Source organism: Protomyctophum parallelum (assembly GCF_964188405.1).
Source record: "Protomyctophum parallelum genome assembly, chromosome: 14".
Classification (NCBI taxonomy): Eukaryota; Metazoa; Chordata; class Actinopteri; order Myctophiformes; family Myctophidae; genus Protomyctophum; species Protomyctophum parallelum.
Window position 1 is genome coordinate 2,789,586 of NC_139709.1, and position 21,017 is coordinate 2,810,602.

General features: G+C 47.4%; 1 pseudogene across 1 annotated transcript in view; it reads left to right on the forward strand.

Moving 5' to 3' along the window:
- Positions 1–21,017, forward strand: part of LOC310870659 (contactin-associated protein-like 4) — a 169,069-nt pseudogene that overhangs the window by 20,996 nt on the left and 127,056 nt on the right. The window contains exon 2 of the transcript in view: positions 7,423–7,616. The product of the transcript in view is annotated as a contactin-associated protein-like 4 (transcript). The remainder of the gene's footprint in view (positions 1–7,422; positions 7,617–21,017) is intronic.

Sequence of the window (21,017 nt, forward strand, 5' to 3'; positions counted from 1 at the left end):
TTGCATTAAGTTGTAGTTCTCCTTCCATTCACTTGCATTAAGTTGTAGTTCTCCTTCCATCCACTTGCATTAAGTTGTAGTTCTCCTTCCATCCACTTGCATTAAGTTGTAGCTCTCCTTCCATCCACTTGCATTAAGTTGTAGTTCTCCTTCCATCCACTTGCATTAAGTTGTAGTTCTCCTTCCATCCACTTGCATTAAGTTGTAGTTCTCCTTCCATCCACTTGCATTAAGTTGTAGTTCTCCTTCCATCCACTTGCATTAAGTTATAGTTATCCTTCCATCCACTTGCATTAAGTTGCATTAAGTTGCATTAAGTTGCATTAAGCGCATGAGGCGATTTCACTCCTCCTTTCCGGGTAGGAACAGAGTGCATTCTGGGATGGATTGCAATGGTGAGTGGCCCCAAACACATCAACGCGCTGCCGTTGAACGTGCACGAGCGTCGTCCGTCGTGAACGTGCACAATGATAGTCAACGGACCAGCGCGTTCATGTGTTTGGGGCCAGGCTGCAATACCTTCATTCGGCCACTATGTCCATTTGGCCTCAGGGTTTCCTCTGGGTGCCTTCTCTATTCATATATACTCTAAGGGTAAAGCTGATCAACTTAATCAGACCAGTGTGTGTCCAGTGGAAACCTCGTATGAATCTGATCTCAGGTCAGAATGGGTTCATCAGACCCAGTGTGTGTCCAGTGGAAACCTCGTATGAATCTGATCTCAGGTCGGAACGGGTTAAAAATCTCAAAATGGGTCAGAAAGACACTCTCCCTGGTGGTCAGCGGGTGAAACTCTCCTTCTTCACAGCGATGTAACAAAACGCACCCGCATGTTTTATCGTTTGTTGTGGAAATTTAATATAACGACGCCGCGCACCGGAGTCAGCGCGCAAGATGGGCCGGGGGGGGGCGTAGCGATTTATGGATCCATAAAACGCTACGCGGAAATAATATGAACTTCAGTTTGCGCAAGATCCTTAACCCATTCTGACCTGAGATCAGATTCATACGAGGTTTCCACTGGGACACACTGTGTCTGATTAACCCATTCTGACCTGAGATCAGATTAAAAAAAAATGTCAGTCGTTATTCGATAAAAAAAAAAAAGCAGACCTACAAGCTCGTAGCGCGCCACTCGGTGGCGCGCTACGAGCTTGTAGGTCTGCTATTTTTCAATAGCTAAAGCATAACATGATGCTAATACCAAAATGGGTTCCCGTTCAGAATGGGCTAAAGTGTCCCTAAGTGTCCCATTATGAATGAGCGCTGATGGATTATTGATTATGTGTAATTCAGATAGCGTGATGATAGCGTTTCTTTTGTCAGACAGTTGCGACTCGATCGAGGTTTGATTTGTATTTTTAATTATAGTTCCAGCGCTTTCAAAATAACACGATCCGTGCTTATACAGTATCGTAGCTCAGGCTTAGACAGTCCTGGGGGGGAATTCACCGCCTGTCGCAGAGCCAGCATGCATACTGTGGTGTCGGCTAAATGCATGGGTCGTAAATGTTTTAATCTCCAGCTGAGTTACTTAATTGATAGATTTAAATAAAGGACATACACACACACACACACAAGCATGCACGCACACACTCATGCACAAACGCACACACACGTGCGTACGCACGCACGCATGCATGCACGCAGGGATGTGGTGAGCACACCCTCCTTCTTTTGAAGCTGTCATTCATCTGGTGTTTCGGCTCCGAGGCGACACTTTGGCCCGAGTCAGCATGTGCGTACTGTAGCTTAACCCATTCTGACCTGAGATCAGATTCATACGTGGTTTCCACTGGGACACACATTGGTCTGATTAACCCATTCTGACCTGAGATCAGATTCTAAATATGTCAGTCACTCTTCGATTTTTCAAAAATAGCAGATCTACAAGCTCATAGCGCGCCACTCGGTGGCGCGCTATGAGCTTGTAGATCTGCTATTTTTCAACAGCTAAAGCATGACATGATGCTAACACCAAAATGGGTTCCCGTTCAGAATGGGTTGAAGGACAACTTTTGTTTTTTTTCAACCAAAGTTCATGTTTTAGGTTGTTATGAGAGAAAGGAAAAGATGAGTGTTTTTTTTTTTTAATAGCGATTATCTTTTTTATTATTTACTATAGTCCTAATAAACCCCAATACATTACATCTGGCCACAGAAGATCACATGATCTACTGAATGTGAAGGTAGCCTACTGGGGGGAAGCCACACTGTGGGCTGTATTTTGCGTGTCAACTAAAGACCTGGAGGCGTGATCAATGCTCTTTGGACACTCAGAATAGCCAAATGGCATTGATCACGCCTCCAGGTCTTTAGTTTACTCAAGTTAGGGAATAAGACCTGATACTTAAGACACGCAAAATACAGCCCTGTGTGTGTAGGCTCAATATGTCAGTTTGACACATTCAATATATCCCGTGATCTTTTGTGGCCAGATGTCATTTCTTGGGGTCTAGTAGGACTATAGTAAAGAATACAAAAATAAATCGTTGTAACATTTTGTAAAGAAATTCATATTTAGCCCCATGCTCGAATAACCCCCCCCCCCCCCCCCCCCCCTGTCAAAAACAGCTAAAATCCCTAAAACGAAAGAAAGCAGCAAATAAAATAAAAAAGTACACTCATCTTTTACTTTCTCTAATAACAACCTAAAACATGAACCGTTGTTGAAAAAAACTAAAGTTGTCCTTTAATCAGACCAGTGTGTGTCCAGTGGAAACCTCGTATGAATCTGATCTCAGGTCAGAATGGGTTAATCAGACCAGTGTGTGTCCAGTGGAAACCTCGTATGAATCTGATCTCAGGTCAGAATGGGTTAATCAGACCAGTGTGTGTCCAGTGGAAACCTCGTATGAATCTGATCTCAGGTCAGAATGGGTTAATCAGACCAGTGTGTGTCCAGTGGAAACCTCGTATGAATCTGATCTCAGGTCAGAATGGGTTCATCAGACCAGTGTGTGTCCCAGTGGAAACCTCGTATGAATCTGATCTCAGGTCAGAATGGGTTCATCAGACCAGTGTGTGTCCCAGTGGAAACCTCGTATGAATCTGATCTCAGGTCAGAATGGGTTAATCAGACCAGTGTGTGTCCCAGTGGAAACCTCGTATGAATCTGATCTCAGGTCAGAATGGGTTCATCAGACCAGTGTGTGTCCCAGTGGAAACCTCGTATGAATCTGATCTCAGGTCAGAATGGGTTCATCAGACCAGTGTGTGTCCCAGTGGAAACCTCGTATGAATCTGATCTCAGGTCAGAATGGGTTAACCACGCACGCACGGCGCACAGAGATGGAGGCAGAATCTCTCCTCTCCCTGCTGCGTGTGGTTCACAGTCTTCTTCATCTTCTTCATCTCGTGGAGACAGACGGCCCTGTAGAGCGTCGCAGTCCCGCCCCCTCGAGAGACCCGGGAAATAAATCGCCGTTCATTTTCCTCATGGGCATTTCTTAAAGTATTTATTTAAAGACGGTTACGCCGCGGACAAAGCCAACTCTGATGGTGACAAATCATGACAATGAACACAATGTTTTGGGCCGATCAAATCATTTATAAGAAGAAAATAAAGGCAGGAGACAACACTATTTGTGTCCCACACCTAGGTATAGATGTCCTTTTTGGTTGTTCAGCCTCCTCTACTACACATGCTCATCTCCACCATCCTTTACAGTGACACACACACGCACGCACGCACTCTCGCACGCACGCACACGCACGCACGCACGCACGCACGCACGCACGCACGCACACACAGGGTATGGGATAGGGGGAAAACAAATGGGCACTGCTGCATAATGACTACATTGGAAGAGAAGAGATGAAAGATAAGACGGGAAAACAACAGAATAATTGGATTGAACAACATTTTTACACATCCTTTTTGAGGATGAACTCAGAATATTACTGATGCATGTATTTGGTATCTCTTGTACTTCCTCTCAGAATGTCTTTCTGTGTGAGAGTGTGAAATGAAACCAAAGATCTTAATTTACAAGAAGTTCAACACAATTTGAGAATTGTTATTTCGTTACCACGTCTGTTAGGGTCTGTCTCCCCACAGACCATGTCAGCCCTGGCCACTCCCACTTTCCTTTCCACTCACTCAGTCCCTTCACTCACCTGTCTCCAACTGCCTCGTCAGCCCACCTGCGAACACTTTGACAATTTACTTGCTCACTAGGCTACAAGGCTGGACTCTGTACAAACACTCACTGTCAGAACATTGTCATTCTTCCTGGTTCCTGTCTTCTCGAAAGGTTTGATTTTTGGACTATTTTTTACTGCCTTGTACTCTGTAGCCTTTTTGTTTACTGCCTTGAACTCTAGAGTTTTGCCCTTTTTGGATTCCTAGTTTTCTTTGTACTTTTGAAATGTTTTCGCCTGAGTTTTTCCTCAGCTAGCTTACCTTTTTGTTTGTGTCCCTTATCTGCCTTGGATATAAATAAATACTTTGATTTTGAACCTTCCTGTTTTGTGGCTTGCATATTGGGTTCAGTCATTCTCATATAACAACATCCATGCAGCATAGAATTGTGGACAACATGTTATCCAGTGGTCCGGGTCCGAGAGGCCTAAATGGTTGTCCGGGTCCGAGAGGCCTACATGGTGGTCCGAGAGGCCTAAATGGTTGTCCGGGTCCGAGAGGCCTACATGGTGGTCCGAGAGGCCTAAATGGTGGTCCGAGAGGCCTAAATGGTTGTCCGGGTCCGAGAGGCCTAAATGGTGGTCCGAGAGGCCTAAATGGTGGTCCGAGAGGCCTACATGGTGGTCCGAGAGGCCTAAATGGTGGTCCGAGAGGCCTACATGGTGTTCCGAGAGGCCTACATGGTGGTCCGAGAGGCCTACATGGTGGTCCGAGAGGCCTACATGGTGGTCCGAGAGGCCTAAATGGTGGTCCGAGAGGCCTACATGGTGGTCCGAGAGGCCTACATGGTGGTCCGAGAGGCCTACATGGTGGTCCGAGAGGCCTACATGGTGGTCCGAGAGGCCTACATGGTGGTCCGAGAGGCCTACATGGTGGTCCGAGCGGCCTACATGGTGGTCTGAGAGGCCTACATGGTGGTCCGAGAGGCCTACATGGTGGTCCGAGAGGCCTACATGGTGGTCCGAGAGGCCTACATGGTGGTCTGAGAGGCCTACATGGTGGTCCGAGAGGCCTAAATGGTGGTCAGAGGCCTAAATGGTGGTCCGAGAGGCCTAAATGGTGGTCCGAGAGGCCTAAATGGTGGTCCGAGAGGCCTAAATGGTGGTCCGTGGCTCAAATGCTGAATAAGAAATGGACCGTGATATGAAAAGGGAGGAAAGCCACGAGGCGCAGACGTTGTACAGTACCAGTGGTGTACATTAAAGTACTTTTACACCAAGTAAAGTACTCAAGTACAATTTATGTTTACTGGAAGTATTTCCAATTGTCAGCCTATACTGTTAATTCTACTCCACCACATTTCAGAGGCAAATATTGTATGTTTACTCTCTACAATTATTTGAAAACTTTAGTTAGTCCTTCTAGTTACGTTAGATTACGAAAGATTATTATTGCAAAACATGCATTAACCACTTCAGCAATATATATATATTTATATTTATATTTCAACCATTTGAAAATAGCTGATCTACAAGCTCACAATGCGTCGCAATGCGGCACATTGTGAACTTGTTGATCAACTTTTTGCACTTTCAGTACTGGTACTTGTAAATGAGTCCGTTTGATGAGGGCTATACGTAGGTGCACAGAAAAATGACATACCACAAATCTCTATTGCCAAAGATTTATTTCTTCAATAGTTTCCAAAAAATAATGTTCCAAAAATAATGTTAAAAAAAAATGCCTCTATTTCTTGCACAAAAATAAAATATAACTTCCAATAATGAAAATAACAAACTTAAATGACAGGCTTAACCCATTCTGACTGGGCACCCATTTTGGTGTCGGCATCATGTTATGCTTTAGCTATTGAAAAATAGCAGATCTACAAGCTCATATCGCGCCACCGAGTGGCGCGATACGAGCTTGTAGGTCTGCTATTTTTTGAAAAATCGAAGAACGACTGACATTTTTTAGAATCTGATCTCGGGTCAGAATGCAGGTTCGTGTCAGACCAGTGTGTGTCCGGCGGAAACCTCGTATGAATCTGATCTCAGGTCAGAATGGGTTAAATTCAAGCATGCAGTGTGGACATTTACCAGTCCCTACACTGTCCTAGGGCAGAGCTTCCCGCATTGTGCCCCTTTCCCCCCCATGTCTCACCATGGACTGACTACATGAAGTCACACCCAGGCCTCTGACTATTGGCCCAAACCATCTGTCTAGAGACAGGTTTCCCCAAAGCATTCACTTAGAAATCTAGTGAACAAGCAAGAAAGAAAACATTTCCCAACATTTACAGTATATTTGTCGATATCAAAGTAATCAACAAACCAGGTCTTAACCCATTCTGACCTGAGATCAGATTTTAAAAATGTCTGTTTGAAAATGACAGTTTTCTGAAAAAGCTATGTTTCTATGTCAGTCGTTCTTCGATTTTTCAAAAATAGCAGACCTACAAGCTCTTAGCGCGCCACTCGGTGGCGCGCTATGAGCTTGTAGATCTGCTATTTTTCAATAGCTAAAGCATAACATGATGCCAACACCAAAATGGGTTCCCGTTCAGAATGGGTTCAACAACCCGTCTCGTTGTAATCATACTAAATAGTATGTATTACCAGACCCCTGCACCCCTGCAACAACATGGTGCAACCCAATTTGAATCCTCCACCTATAAAAGGAGCAGTGGATTCAGTGGTGACTCTTTGTGAAACTTTGACCAGGAAATGAGGACGGTGTGAGTAGTGGGTGATTGAGTTATCATTACTATGTTGTCAAACTGTTGGACTTTGAAAGGAATAAAAGTATGTTTGACCAACCCATTGTCTCTGTCCAAATGATGAAATGAAATGAATGAATATATGCATATAAAACGGTATAGAAGTCAAGATCAAGTGATTGCTAACTTAGCCGGCATAGTTAGCAAACAGCAAACTGTTGGATAATGACTGAATACCGACATATACTGAGTATGAAATGAGGTTATGATAAACAGAAAATGGAATTCAATTAAACATGTGTGGCTCAAGAGGAAAAGTGAGAAAGCAGTCTGTCTTTATCACAGTACGTTTACAAAAAATACTCAAAAGTATGTCTGTCTGCCCAGGCCGTAGCGTAACGGTCTGGGCACCGGACTGGTGATCCAGTCGCGGTGTGCCGCGGGTTCGATTCCCGGACCCGACACGGCCTTTACCGCATGTCATCCCCCCATCTCTCTCCCGTTTCCTGTCAGCCTACTTTCTATCCCTTAAAAAAATCAATAAAGGCGTAAGCCGCAAAAAAATATATCTTTAAAAAAAAAAAAAAGTATGTCTGTCTGTCTGTGTGTCTGTCTCCAGGCGCCGGAGGCTGGTCACCTCTGACCTCTGACCTCTACCAGTGGCTGGAGGTGGACCTGGGGGGGCGGACCCGGGTCAGCTCCGTCGCCACGCAGGGTCGCTACGGCAGCTCCGATTGGCTGACGGAATACCTGCTGATGTTCAGCGACACGGGACACAACTGGAGGCAATACCGCCAGGAGGACAGCGTGGGGGTGAGTTCAGCCAGCAGGGGGCACTGTGCTGTTCATTTATCACCAGGAGGACAGCGTGGGGGTGAGTTCAGCCAGAAGGGGGCGCTGTGCTGTTCATTTATCACCAGGAGGACAGCGTATAGGGGGTGAGTTCATACGTTAACCCATTCTGACCTGACCTGTTGTAGTCCGGTGGTCACCTCAGTGACGTCATGTTGTAGTTCGGTGGTCACCCCAGTGACGTCATGTTGTAGTTCGGTGGTCACCTCAGTGACGTCATGTTGTAGTCCGGTGGTCACCTCAGTGACGTCATGTTGTAGTTCGGTGGTCACCTCAGTGACGTCATGTTGTAGTCCGGTGGTCACCTCAGTGACGTCATGTTGTAGTTCGGTGGTCACCTCAGTGACGTCATGTTGTAGTTCGGTGGTCACCTCAGTGACGTAATGTTGTAGTTCGGTGGTCACCTCACCACAGTAAATCCAGACTATGTATGAGCCTTCACACCTGCCTTCTAATGAGAGCACTAAATCTGTCTTGAAGAGCCACCCATCGACTGATCTAATATACGGTCAACCTTCCCTGTGTTTCTTCACTAGTCCACCCATCGACTGATCTAATATACGGTCAACCTTCCCCGTGTTTCTACACTAGTCCACCCATCGACTGATCTAATATACGGTCAACCTTCCCCGTGTTTCTACACTAGTCCACCCATCGACTGATCTAATATACGGTCAACCTTCCCTGTGTTTCTTCACTAGTCCACCCATCGACTGATCTAATATACGGTCAACCTTCCCTGTGTTTCTACACTAGTCCACCCATCGACTGATCTAATATACGGTCAACCTTCCCTGTGTTTCTACACTAGTCCACCCATCGACTGATCTAATATACGGTCAACCTTCCCTGTGTTTCTTCACTAGTCCACCCATCGACTGAACTAATATACGGTCAACCTTCCCTGTGTTTCTTCACTGGTCAGATCCAGAAGAACACAGTTTTCCGGCCACTGCTACAGAGCTGACAATGAGGTTATATCTTCCCTTCTTCTTCTCTGGAGTCTCTGCCTCAAAGCAGACCAGAGGTAGAACCTGGGCACCCCTGTTGCAGACCATACTAAAATCAATACCACTTCAAACCCAGCACACACACACACACACACACACACACACACACACACACACACACACCCCTACTGCAGACCATACTAAAACCAATACCACTTCAAACCCAGCACACACACACACACACACACACACACACACACACACACACACACACACACACACACACACCCCTACTGCAGACCATACTAAAACCAATACCACTTCAAACCCAACACACACACACACACACACACACACACACACACACACACACACACACACACACACACACACACACACACACACACACACACACACACACACACACACACACACACACAGCCCTGTTGCAGACCACACTAAAACCAATACCACTTCAGACCCAGCGCACACACAGGCCATAAATGTGACACATTCATTGCTGTGAAGTGTCACATGCGCTATTAGAGCATTAGGACATTATAGGACAGGCGCTGTCGAACACTCATGCACTTCTATAGGGGATCCTAAACACACACACAAAAACACACACACACACACACACACACACACACACACACACACACACACACACACACACACACACACACACACACACACACACACCAAACACACACACAGTCATCAGGAAGCCTATTAATAATAGATGGAGCAATGAGAGCGAAGCGGGTCAGCGCTCTGCTGACTGGACGCAGGCCGCTGCCAAACACACTCCAGCCGCTGTTGATGGAGGAATAACACGGACTAAAGAGAGGCAGCGAAGCGTCGCCAGGCGGCCGATGGCCGTTCCTGGCTTGTGTGAGCGACCGGCCGGTGGAAAAGTGCATGCAAGCATGCAGTGTTGTTTTTGGCAGCAAATTTCTATTTTAGTTTTAGTCATAGTCTCTTGAATAGTTTTCACTTAGTTTTAGTCACATTTTAGTCACCTGGAATGTTCTAGTGTTTAGTCTAGTTTTAGTCGACTAAATGTCATAAGATTTTAGTCGACTAAATCTGCAGGTGATTTAGTCGACTAAAATGTATTTTGGCGGGTCTTGATGCCGTCATAATAACTGATTTTACACTTGCTGAAAATAGCCGATCTACAAGCTTGTAGGTCTGCTATTTTCAGCATGCAACCAAGTGTAAAATGACTTATACTGGATCTCTTGTCCACTAGTCCCTTCCTAACATTTTAGTCTAGTTTTTATTTGTCGACGAAATCGTCAGTATATTTAGTCTTAGTTTTAGTCATCATAGCTTAGTTTCCATTTGTTTGTGTCAGTGGAAAAAGGTAGTCGACGAACATTTTTCGTCTTAGTTTTAGTCGACGAAAACAACACTGTTGGCAGGTCCTCTGCTGTGATCCCCTCCATGTCTTCTTTTACACGGTAACATCTGCAGTGTTCCTTTACCAAAAAAAAAAAAAAAGGGTTTGACATTCATGTTCACTTTTAGAATTGAAGTCGTGGTATTTCAATTTTATTCTCTCCATTTATCCCATTTTAGGCCGGGAACCCATTTTGGTGTCAGCATCATGTCATGCTTTAGCTATTTAAAAATAGCAGATCTACAAGCTCGTAGCGCGCCACCGAGTGGCGCGCTACGAGCTTGTAGGTCTGCTATTTTTGGAAAAATCGAAGAACGACTGACATAGAAACATAGCTTTTTCATGAAAACTGTCAGGATGTAGAAGACGTTTTTTAGAATCTGATCTCAGGTCAGAACGGGTTATAGTGCAGAGCGATAGATAGAAAAGGCATTATGGAGAGTCGTTTGGGCCGGGTGGGGGGGGGGGGGGGGGTGTGGGGGGGGGGGGAGAGAACGACACGCACCGCTGGTTTCTGGAGCACAATTCCAAAAAAAAAGCTCTTGACATTAAACATTGCGAGTTGCGTTGCTTTGGTATTGGGATTATAGCCTGCGGGCGCTCTGCTCTCTTTCCCTTTCAATAACCCATTCTGACCTGAGATCAGATTCATACGAGGTTTCCACTGGATACACACTGGTCTGATTAACCCATTCTGACCTGAGATCAGATTCTATAAAAATGTCAGTCGTTCTTCGATTTTTCAAAAAATAGCAGACCTACAAGCTCGTAGCGCGCCACTCGGTGGCGCGCTACGAGCTTGTAGATCTGCTATTTTTCAATAGCTAAAGCACGACATGATGCTGACACCAAAAGGGGTTCCCGTTCAGAATGGGATAAACAGAGAGATTAGGGTCAGAACAAGAATGGCTGCTCTTTGGCCAATGGGTGTCACGTCACTCCAAATGTGTGGCATTTGTTTTTTTTTGTGAAAAAGCCGCTTCATAAATATATTTAGCTTTTTGCCTTCTTGGCTTCTTGAGCCGCAGGCTGTTAGAATGTCAGTACGCAGAGATATAGCCTCTCTCTCTCTATCTCTCTCTCTCTCTCTCTCTCTCTCTCTCTCTCTCTCTCTCTCTCTCTCTCTCTCTCAATTTTTCTATTTCAAAAGGCTCTATTGGTATGATAAATATGTTTTCCATTGATAAAGGCTCTATTGGTATGATAAATATGTTTTATTGTTATGATAAATATGTTTTACATTGCCAAAGCGTACATACAACAAAACAAACGTCAATAAACATCCCAACAATAATGAACAACAAGCAATATACAGTAACAATGCAAATAAATTAACAAACATAAACATAACAGCAACTTAATGACCCTGTTCAGACAGATATACCTGTCTCTACTGTCCACTGTCTGTCCCTCAGACAGATATACCTGTCTCTACTGTCCACTGTCTGTCCCTCAGACAGATATACCTGTCTCTACTGTCCACTGTCTGTCCCTCAGACAGATATACCTGTCTCTACTGTCCACTGTCTGTCCCTCAGACAGATATACCTGTCTCTACTGTCCACTGTCTGTCCCTCAGTTGATGACAACTCCATCTCTCTCTCGCTCTCGCTCTCTCTCGCTCTCTCTCGGTCTCTCTCGCTCTCGCTCTCTCGCTCGCTCTCGCTCTCGCTCTCTCTCGCTCTCTCTCGCTCTCGCTCTCTCTCGCTCTCTCTCTCGCTCTCTCTCGCTCTCGCTCTCTCTCTCGCTCTCTCTCGCTCTCGCTCTCTCTCGCTCGCTCTCGCTCTCTCTCTCTCTCGCTCTCTCTCTCGCTCTCTCTCGCTCTCGCTCTCTCTCGCTCTCTCTCGCTCTCGCTCTCTCTCGCTCTCTCTCGCTCTCTCTCTCGCTCTCGCTCTCTCTCGCTCTCGCTCTCGCTCTCTCTCGCTCTCGCTCTCGCTCTTTCTCTCGCTCTCTCTCTCTCGCTCTCGCTATCGCTCTCGCTATCGCTCTCGCTCTCTCTCTCGCTCTCTCTCTCGCTCTCTCTCTATCGCTCTCTATCGCTCTCTATCGCTCTCTATCGCTCTCTTTCGCTCTCTCTCGCTCTCTATCGCTCTCTATCGCTCTCTATCGCTCTCTCTCGCTCTCTCTCGCTCTCTCTCGCTCTCTCTCGCTCTCTATCGCTCTATATCGCTCTCTCTCGCTCTCTATCGCTCTCTATCGCTCTCTCTCGCTCTCTCTCGCTCTCTATCGCTCTCTATCGCTCTCTATCGCTCTCTCTCGCTCTCTATCGCTCTCTATCGCTCTCTATCGCTCTCTCTCGCTCTCTATCGCTCTCTATCGCTCTCTATCGCTCTCTCTCGCTCTCTATCGCTCTCTATCGCTCTCTATCGCTCTATATCGCTCTCTCTCGCTCTCTATCGCTCTATCTCGCTCTCTATCGCTCTCTCTCGCTCTCTATCGCTCTCTATCGCTCTATCTCGCTCTCTATCGCTCTCTCTCGCTCTCTCTCGCTCTCTATCGCTCTCTCTCGCTCTCTATCGCTCTATCGCTCTCTCTCGCTCTCTCTCGCTCTCGCTCTCTCTCGCTCGCTCTCGCTCTCGCTCTCTAAAGCGATGGCCAAAAAAGCGATGGCGAAAAAAGCGATGGCGAAAAAAGCGATGGCGAAAAAAAGCGATGGCGAAAAAAGCGATGGCGAAAAAAGCGATGGCGAAAAAAGCGATGGCGAAAAAGCGATGGCGGAAAAAAAGCGATGGCGAAAAAGCGATGGCGAAAAAGCGATGGCGGAAAAAAAGCGATGGCGAAAAAGCGATGGCGAAAAAGCGATGGCCAAAAAAGCGATGGCGAAAAAAGCGATGGCGAAAAAAGCGATGGCGAAAAAAGCGATGACAAAAAAAAAGCGATGGCGAAAAAAGCGATGGCGAAAAAAGCGATGGCAAAAAAAGCGATGGCAAAAAAAGCGTTGGCGAAAAAAGCGATGGCGGAAAAAAAGCGATGGCGAAAAAGCGATGGCGAAAAAAGCGATGGCGGAAAAAAGCGATGGCGAAAAAAGCGATGGCAAAAAAAAAGCGATGGCAAAAAAAAAGCGATGGCGAAAAAAAGCGATGGCGAAAAAAAGCGATGGCCAAAAAAGCGATGGCCAAAAAAGCGATGGCGAAAAAAGCGATGGCCAAAAAAAGCGATGGCGAAAAAAGCGATGGCCAAAAAAGCGATGGCCAAAAAAGCGATGGCCAAAAAAGCGATGGCCAAAAAAGCGATGGCGGAAAAAAGCGATGGCGGAAAAAGCGATGGCGGAAAAAAAGCGATGGCGAAAAAGCGATGGCGAGAAAAAGCGATGGCCAAAAAAGCGATGGCCAAAAAAGCGATGGCCAAAAAAGCGATGGCGAAAAAAGCGATGGCCAAAAAAGCGATGGCCAAAAAAGCGATGGCCAAAAAAGCGATGGCCAAAAAATCGATGGCGAAAAAAGCGATGGCGGAAAAAAGCGATGGCGGAAAAAGCGATGGCGGAAAAAAAGCGATGGCGAAAAAGCGATGGCGAGAAAAAGCGATGGCCAAAAAAGCGATGGCCAAAAAAGCGATGGCCAAAAAAGCGATGGCCAAAAAAGCGATGGCGAAAAAGCGATGGCGAAAAAGCGATGGCGAAAAAAGCGATGGCGAAAAAAGCGATGGCGGAAAAAAAGCGATGGCGGAAAAAAAGCGATGGCGAAAAAGCGATGGCCAAAAAAGCGATGGCCAAAAAAGCGATGGCGAAAAAAGCGATGGCGAAAAAAGCGATGACAAAAAAAAAGCGATGGCGAAAAAAGCGATGGCCAAAAAAGCGATGGCCAAAAAAGCGATGGCCAAAAAAGCGATGGCCAAAAAAGCGATGGCGGAAAAAGCGATGGCGGAAAAAAAGCGATGGCGAAAAAGCGATGGCGAGAAAAAGCGATGGCCAAAAAAGCGATGGCCAAAAAAGCGATGGCCAAAAAAGCGATGGCCAAAAAAGCGATGGCCAAAAAAGCGATGGCCAAAAAAGCGATGGCCAAAAAAGCGATGGCCAAAAAAGCGATGGCCAAAAAAGCGATGGCCAAAAAAGCGATGGCCAAAAAAGCGATGGCCAAAAAATCGATGGCGAAAAAAGCGATGGCGGAAAAAAGCGATGGCGGAAAAAGCGATGGCGGAAAAAAAGCGATGGCGAAAAAGCGATGGCGAGAAAAAGCGATGGCCAAAAAAGCGATGGCCAAAAAAGCGATGGCCAAAAAAGCGATGGCCAAAAAAGCGATGGCGAAAAAGCGATGGCGAAAAAGCGATGGCGAAAAAAGCGATGGCGAAAAAAGCGATGGCGGAAAAAAAGCGATGGCGGAAAAAAAGCGATGGCGAAAAAGCGATGGCCAAAAAAGCGATGGCCAAAAAAGCGATGGCGAAAAAAGCGATGGCGAAAAAAGCGATGACAAAAAAAAAGCGATGGCGAAAAAAGCGATGGCCAAAAAAGCGATGGCCAAAAAAGCGATGGCCAAAAAAGCGATGGCCAAAAAAGCGATGGCGGAAAAAGCGATGGCGGAAAAAAAGCGATGGCGAAAAAGCGATGGCGAGAAAAAGCGATGGCCAAAAAAGCGATGGCCAAAAAAGCGATGGCCAAAAAAGCGATGGCCAAAAAAGCGATGGCCAAAAAAGCGATGGCGGAAAAAAGCGATGGCGAAAAAAGCGATGGCAAAAAAAGCGATGGCAAAAAAAGCGTTGGCGAAAAAAGCGATGGCGGAAAAAAAGCGATGGCGAAAAAGCGATGGCGAAAAAAGCGATGGCGGAAAAAAGCGATGGCGAAAAAAGCGATGGCAAAAAAAAAGCGATGGCAAAAAAAAAGCGATGGCGAAAAAAAGCGATGGCGAAAAAAAGCGATGGCCAAAAAAGCGATGGCCAAAAAAGCGATGGCGAAAAAAGCGATGGCCAAAAAAAGCGATGGCGAAAAAAGCGATGGCCAAAAAAGCGATGGCCAAAAAAGCGATGGCCAAAAAAGCGATGGCCAAAAAAGCGATGGCGGAAAAAAGCGATGGCGGAAAAAGCGATGGCGGAAAAAAAGCGATGGCGAAAAAGCGATGGCGAGAAAAAGCGATGGCCAAAAAAGCGATGGCCAAAAAAGCGATGGCCAAAAAAGCGATGGCGAAAAAAGCGATGGCCAAAAAAGCGATGGCCAAAAAAGCGATGGCCAAAAAAGCGATGGCCAAAAAATCGATGGCGAAAAAAGCGATGGCGGAAAAAAGCGATGGCGGAAAAAGCGATGGCGGAAAAAAAGCGATGGCGAAAAAGCGATGGCGAGAAAAAGCGATGGCCAAAAAAGCGATGGCCAAAAAAGCGATGGCCAAAAAAGCGATGGCCAAAAAAGCGATGGCGAAAAAGCGATGGCGAAAAAGCGATGGCGAAAAAAGCGATGGCGAAAAAAGCGATGGCGGAAAAAAAGCGATGGCGGAAAAAAAGCGATGGCGAAAAAGCGATGGCCAAAAAAGCGATGGCCAAAAAAGCGATGGCGAAAAAAGCGATGGCGAAAAAAGCGATGACAAAAAAAAAGCGATGGCGAAAAAAGCGATGGCCAAAAAAGCGATGGCCAAAAAAGCGATGGCCAAAAAAGCGATGGCCAAAAAAGCGATGGCGGAAAAAGCGATGGCGGAAAAAAAGCGATGGCGAAAAAGCGATGGCGAGAAAAAGCGATGGCCAAAAAAGCGATGGCCAAAAAAGCGATGGCCAAAAAAGCGATGGCCAAAAAAGCGATGGCCAAAAAAGCGATGGCCAAAAAAGCGATGGCCAAAAAAGCGATGGCCAAAAAAGCGATGGCCAAAAAAGCGATGGCCAAAAAAGCGATGGCCAAAAAAGCGATGGCCAAAAAATCGATGGCGAAAAAAGCGATGGCGGAAAAAAGCGATGGCGGAAAAAGCGATGGCGGAAAAAAAGCGATGGCGAAAAAGCGATGGCGAGAAAAAGCGATGGCCAAAAAAGCGATGGCCAAAAAAGCGATGGCCAAAAAAGCGATGGCCAAAAAAGCGATGGCGAAAAAGCGATGGCGAAAAAGCGATGGCGAAAAAAGCGATGGCGAAAAAAGCGATGGCGGAAAAAAAGCGATGGCGGAAAAAAAGCGATGGCGAAAAAGCGATGGCCAAAAAAGCGATGGCCAAAAAAGCGATGGCGAAAAAAGCGATGGCGAAAAAAGCGATGACAAAAAAAAAGCGATGGCGAAAAAAGCGATGGCCAAAAAAGCGATGGCCAAAAAAGCGATGGCCAAAAAAGCGATGGCCAAAAAAGCGATGGCGGAAAAAGCGATGGCGGAAAAAAAGCGATGGCGAAAAAGCGATGGCGAGAAAAAGCGATGGCCAAAAAAGCGATGGCCAAAAAAGCGATGGCCAAAAAAGCGATGGCCAAAAAAGCGATGGCCAAAAAAGCGATGGCGGAAAAAAGCGATGGCGAAAAAAGCGATGGCAAAAAAAAAGCGATGGCAAAAAAAAAGCGATGGCGAAAAAAAGCGATGGCGAAAAAAAGCGATGGCGAAAAAAAGCGATGGCCAAAAAAGCGATGGCCAAAAAAGCGATGGCCAAAAAAGCGATGGCCAAAAAAGCGATGGCCAAAAAAGCGATGGCGAAAAAAGCGATGGCGGAAAAAAGCGATGGCGAAAAAAGCGATGGCAAAAAAAAAGCGATGGCAAAAAAAAAGCGATGGCGAAAAAAAGCGATGGCGAAAAAAAGCGATGGCGAAAAAAAGCGATGGCCAAAAAAGCGATGGCCAAAAAAGCGATGGCGAAAAAAGCGATGGCCAAAAAAAGCGATGGCGAAAAAAGCGATGGCCAAAAAAGCGATGGCCAAAAAAGCGATGGCCAAAAAAGCGATGGCGGAAAAAAGCGATGGCGGAAAAAGCGATGGCGGAAAAAAAGCGATGGCGAAAAAGCGATGGCCAAAAAAGCGATGGCCAAAAAAGCGATGGCCAAAAAAGCGATGGCCAAAAAAGCGATGGCCAAAAAATCGATGGCCAAAAAAGCGATGGCCAAAAAAGCGATGGCGGAAAAAAGCGATGGCGGAAAAAGCGATGGCGGAAAAAAAGCGATGGCGAAAAAGCGATGGCGGAAAAAAACGATGGCGAAAAAAGCGATGGCGGAAAAAAAGCGATGGCGAAAAAGCGATGGCGAAAAAGCGATGGCGAAAAAAGCGATGGCGAAAAAAGCGATGGCGAAAAAAGCGATGGCGAAAAAAGCGATGACAAAAAAGCGATGGCAAAAAAAAAGCGATGGCCAAAAAAGCGATGGCGAAAAAAAGCGATGGCCAAAAAAGCGATGGCGAAAAAAAAGCGATGGCGAAAAAAAAGCGATGGCGAAAAAAGCGATGGCAAAAAAAAGCGATGGCGAAAAAAAGCGATGGCGAAAAAAGCGATGGCGAAAAAAGCGATGGCGAAAAAAGCGATGGCGAAAAAAGCGATGGCGAAAAAAGCGATGGCGAAAAAAGCGATGACAAAAAAGCGATGGCAAAAAAAAAGCGATGGCCAAAAAAGCGATGGCGAAAAAAAGCGATGGCCAAAAAAGCGATGGCGAAAAAGCGATGGCGGAAAAAAAGCGATGGCGGAAAAAAAGCGATGGCGGAAAAAAAGCGATTGCGAAAAAAAGCGATGGCCAAAAAAGCGATGGCCAAAAAAGCGATGGCGGAAAAAAAGCGATGGCGAAAAAGCGATGGCAAAAAAGCGATGGCGGAAAAAAAGCGATGGCGAAAAAAGCGATGGCGGAAAAAAAGCGATGGCGAAAAAGCGATGGCCAAAAAAAAGCGATGGCCAAAAAAGCGATGGCCAAAAAAGCGATGGCCAAAAAAAAGCGATGGCGGAAAAAAGCGATGGCGAAAAAAGCGATGGCCAAAAAAGCGATGGCCAAAAAAGCGATGGCCAAAAAAGCGATGGCCAAAAAATCGATGGCGAAAAAAGCGATGGCGAAAAAAGCGATGGCGAAAAAAGCGATGGCGGAAAAAAACGATGGCGAAAAAAGCGATGGCGGAAAAAAAGCGATGGCGAAAAAGCGATGGCGAAAAAAAAGCGATGGCGAAAAAAAAGCGATGGCGAAAAAAGCGATGGCGAAAAAAAGCGATGGCGAAAAAAAGCGATGGCGAAAAAAAGCGATGGCGAAAAAAGCGATGGCGAAAAAAGCGATGGCCAAAAAAGCGATGGCCAAAAAAGCGATGGCGAAAAAAAAGCGATGGCCAAAAAAGCGATGGCAAAAAAAAAGCGATGGCGAAAAAAAGCGATGGCCAAAAAAGCGATGGCCAAAAAAGCGATGGCCAAAAAAGCGATGGCCAAAAAAGCGATGGCGAAAAAGCGATGGCGAAAAAAGCGATGGCGAAAAAAGCGATGGCGAAAAAAGCGATGGCGAAAAAAGCGATGACAAAAAAGCGATGGCAAAAAAAAAGCGATGGCCAAAAAAGCGATGGCGAAAAAAAGCGATGGCCAAAAAAGCGATGGCGAAAAAGCGATGGCGAAAAAGCGATGGCGGAAAAAAAGCGATGGCGGAAAAAAAGCGATTGCGAAAAAAAGCGATGGCCAAAAAAGCGATGGCCAAAAAAGCGATGGCGGAAAAAAAGCGATGGCGAAAAAGCGATGGCAAAAAAGCGATGGCGGAAAAAAAGCGATGGCGAAAAAGCGATGGCCAAAAAAAAGCGATGGCCAAAAAAGCGATGGCCAAAAAAGCGATGGCCAAAAAAAAGCGATGGCGGAAAAAAGCGATGGCGAAAAAAGCGATGGCCAAAAAAGCGATGGCGAAAAAAGCGATGACAAAAAAAAAGCGATGGCGAAAAAAAGCGATGGCGAAAAAAGCGATGGCGAAAAAAGCGATGGCAAAAAAAGCGATGGCAAAAAAAGCGATGGCGACCCACCCCCGTCCAAAACGGTAGAGAAATGACAGAGTTACCATTTGGGGGTCCCTGGGGGTCCCCAGGGGTCCCCGAACCTTGAGACCCCCAAAGAAACCTCCAGGGGGGCGACACGATTCAAATGAGACCACCCCCGTCCTAAACGGTAGAGAAATGACAGAGTTACCATTTGGGGGTCCCTGGGGGTCCCCAGGGGTCCCCGAAACTTGAGACCCCCAAAGATACCTCCAGGGGGGCGACACGATTCAAATGAGACCACCCACGTCCTAAACGGTAGAGAAATGACAGAGTTACCATTTGGGGGTCCCTGGGGGTCCCCAGGGGTCCCCGAACCTTAAGACCCCCAAATAAACCTCCAGGGGGGCCACACGATTCAAATGAGACCACCCACGTCCAAAACGGTAGAGAAGTGACAGAGTTACCATTTGGGGGTCCCTGGGGGTCCCCAGGGGTCCCCGAAACTTGAGACCCCCATAGACGCCCCCGGGGGGTCCACACGATTCAAATGAGACCACCCCCGTCCTAAACGGTAGAGAAATGACAGAGTTACGACCGACGGACCCCCCGACGGAGCGACGGACCCCCCGACGGACCGACGGACCCCCCGACGGACCGACGGACCTCCCGACGGACCGACGGACCCCCCGACGGACCGACGGACCCCCCGACGGACCGACGGACCCCCCGACGGACCGACGGACCTCCCGACGGACCGACGGACCCCCCGACGGACCGACGGACCCCCCGACGGACCGACGGACCTCCCGACGGACCGACGGACCCCCCGACGGACCGACGGACCCCCCGACGGACCGACGGCCGTCGCGACGGACCGACGGCCGTCGGTCGCAAGAAATGGATTCTGCCCTTGCTGCAGTTTGGGGGAACCACTTGTACTTCCTTCCCCCGCCCATTTTGAGCGGGATACCCCTTTTGGTGATAGCATTACGTCATGCTTTAGCTATTGAAAAATAGCAGATCTACAAGCTCGTAGCGCGCCACAGAGTGGCGCGCTACGAGCTTGTATAGGTCTGCTATTTTTGAAAAATCGAAGACATTTAAAAAAAAATCTGATCTCAGGTCAGAATGGGTTATAATAATGAAACTGTCAGGATGTATAATAGACTTTTTTTAGAATCTGATCTCAGGTCAGAATGGGATATATATATATCTCTCAGCCAAGCCGTATACGTTAAGGCCTGGTGTCACATCAGTCAAACTGTACTGCGTCTCTCCGCTCGCCGCACGGCTCACATAATTTCCTCCAGATCTACTGACAGAGAGTCGAGGGGCTTCGTCTGGTCGTCAGGCTGCAGCCTCTGCAGGGAAACCACAGTCCTTTATGGGTGGCGCTGAACGCTCCGCTGCGCTGAGGGTTAGGGCCGGGCCGGGCCTTTATGGGTGGCGCTGAACGCTCCGCTGCGCTGAGGGTGAGGGCCGGGCCGGGCCTTTATGGGTGGCGCTGAACGCTCCGCTGCGCTGAGGGTTAGGGCCGGGCCGGGCCTTTATGGGTGGCGCTGAACGCTCCGCTGCGCTGAGGGTTAGGGCCGGGCCGGGCCTTTATGGGTGGCGCTGAACGCTCCGCTGCGCTGAGGGTGAGGGCCGGGCCGGGCCTTTATGGGTGGCGCTGAACGCTCCGCTGCGCTGAGGGTGAGGGCCGGGCCGGGCCTTTATGGGTGGCGCTGAACGCTCCGCTGCGCTGAGGGTGAGGGCCGGGCCGGGCCTTTATGGGTGGCGCTGAACGCTCCGCTTAGTGCGCTGAGGGTGAGGGCCGGGCCGGGCCTTTATGGGTGGCGCTGAACGCTCCGCTGCGCTGAGGGTGAGGGCCGGGCCGGGCCGGGTCTGCTATGGGCGCGCTCAGTCTGTCAGCACAGCTGAGGACGAGCTTTATACGAGATGTACAATAAATTAACCCATTCTGAACGGGAACCCATTTTGGTGTCAGCATCATGTTATGCTTTAGCTATTGAAAAATAGCAGATCTACAAGCTCATATCGCGCCACCGAGTGGCGCGATACGAGCTTGTAGGTCTGCTATTTTTGAAAAATCGAAGAACAACTGACATTTTTAGAATCTGATCTCAGGTCAGAATGGGTTCATCAGACCAGTGTGTGTCCAGTGGAAACCTCGTATGAATCTGATCTCAGGTCAGAATGGGTTTGTCAG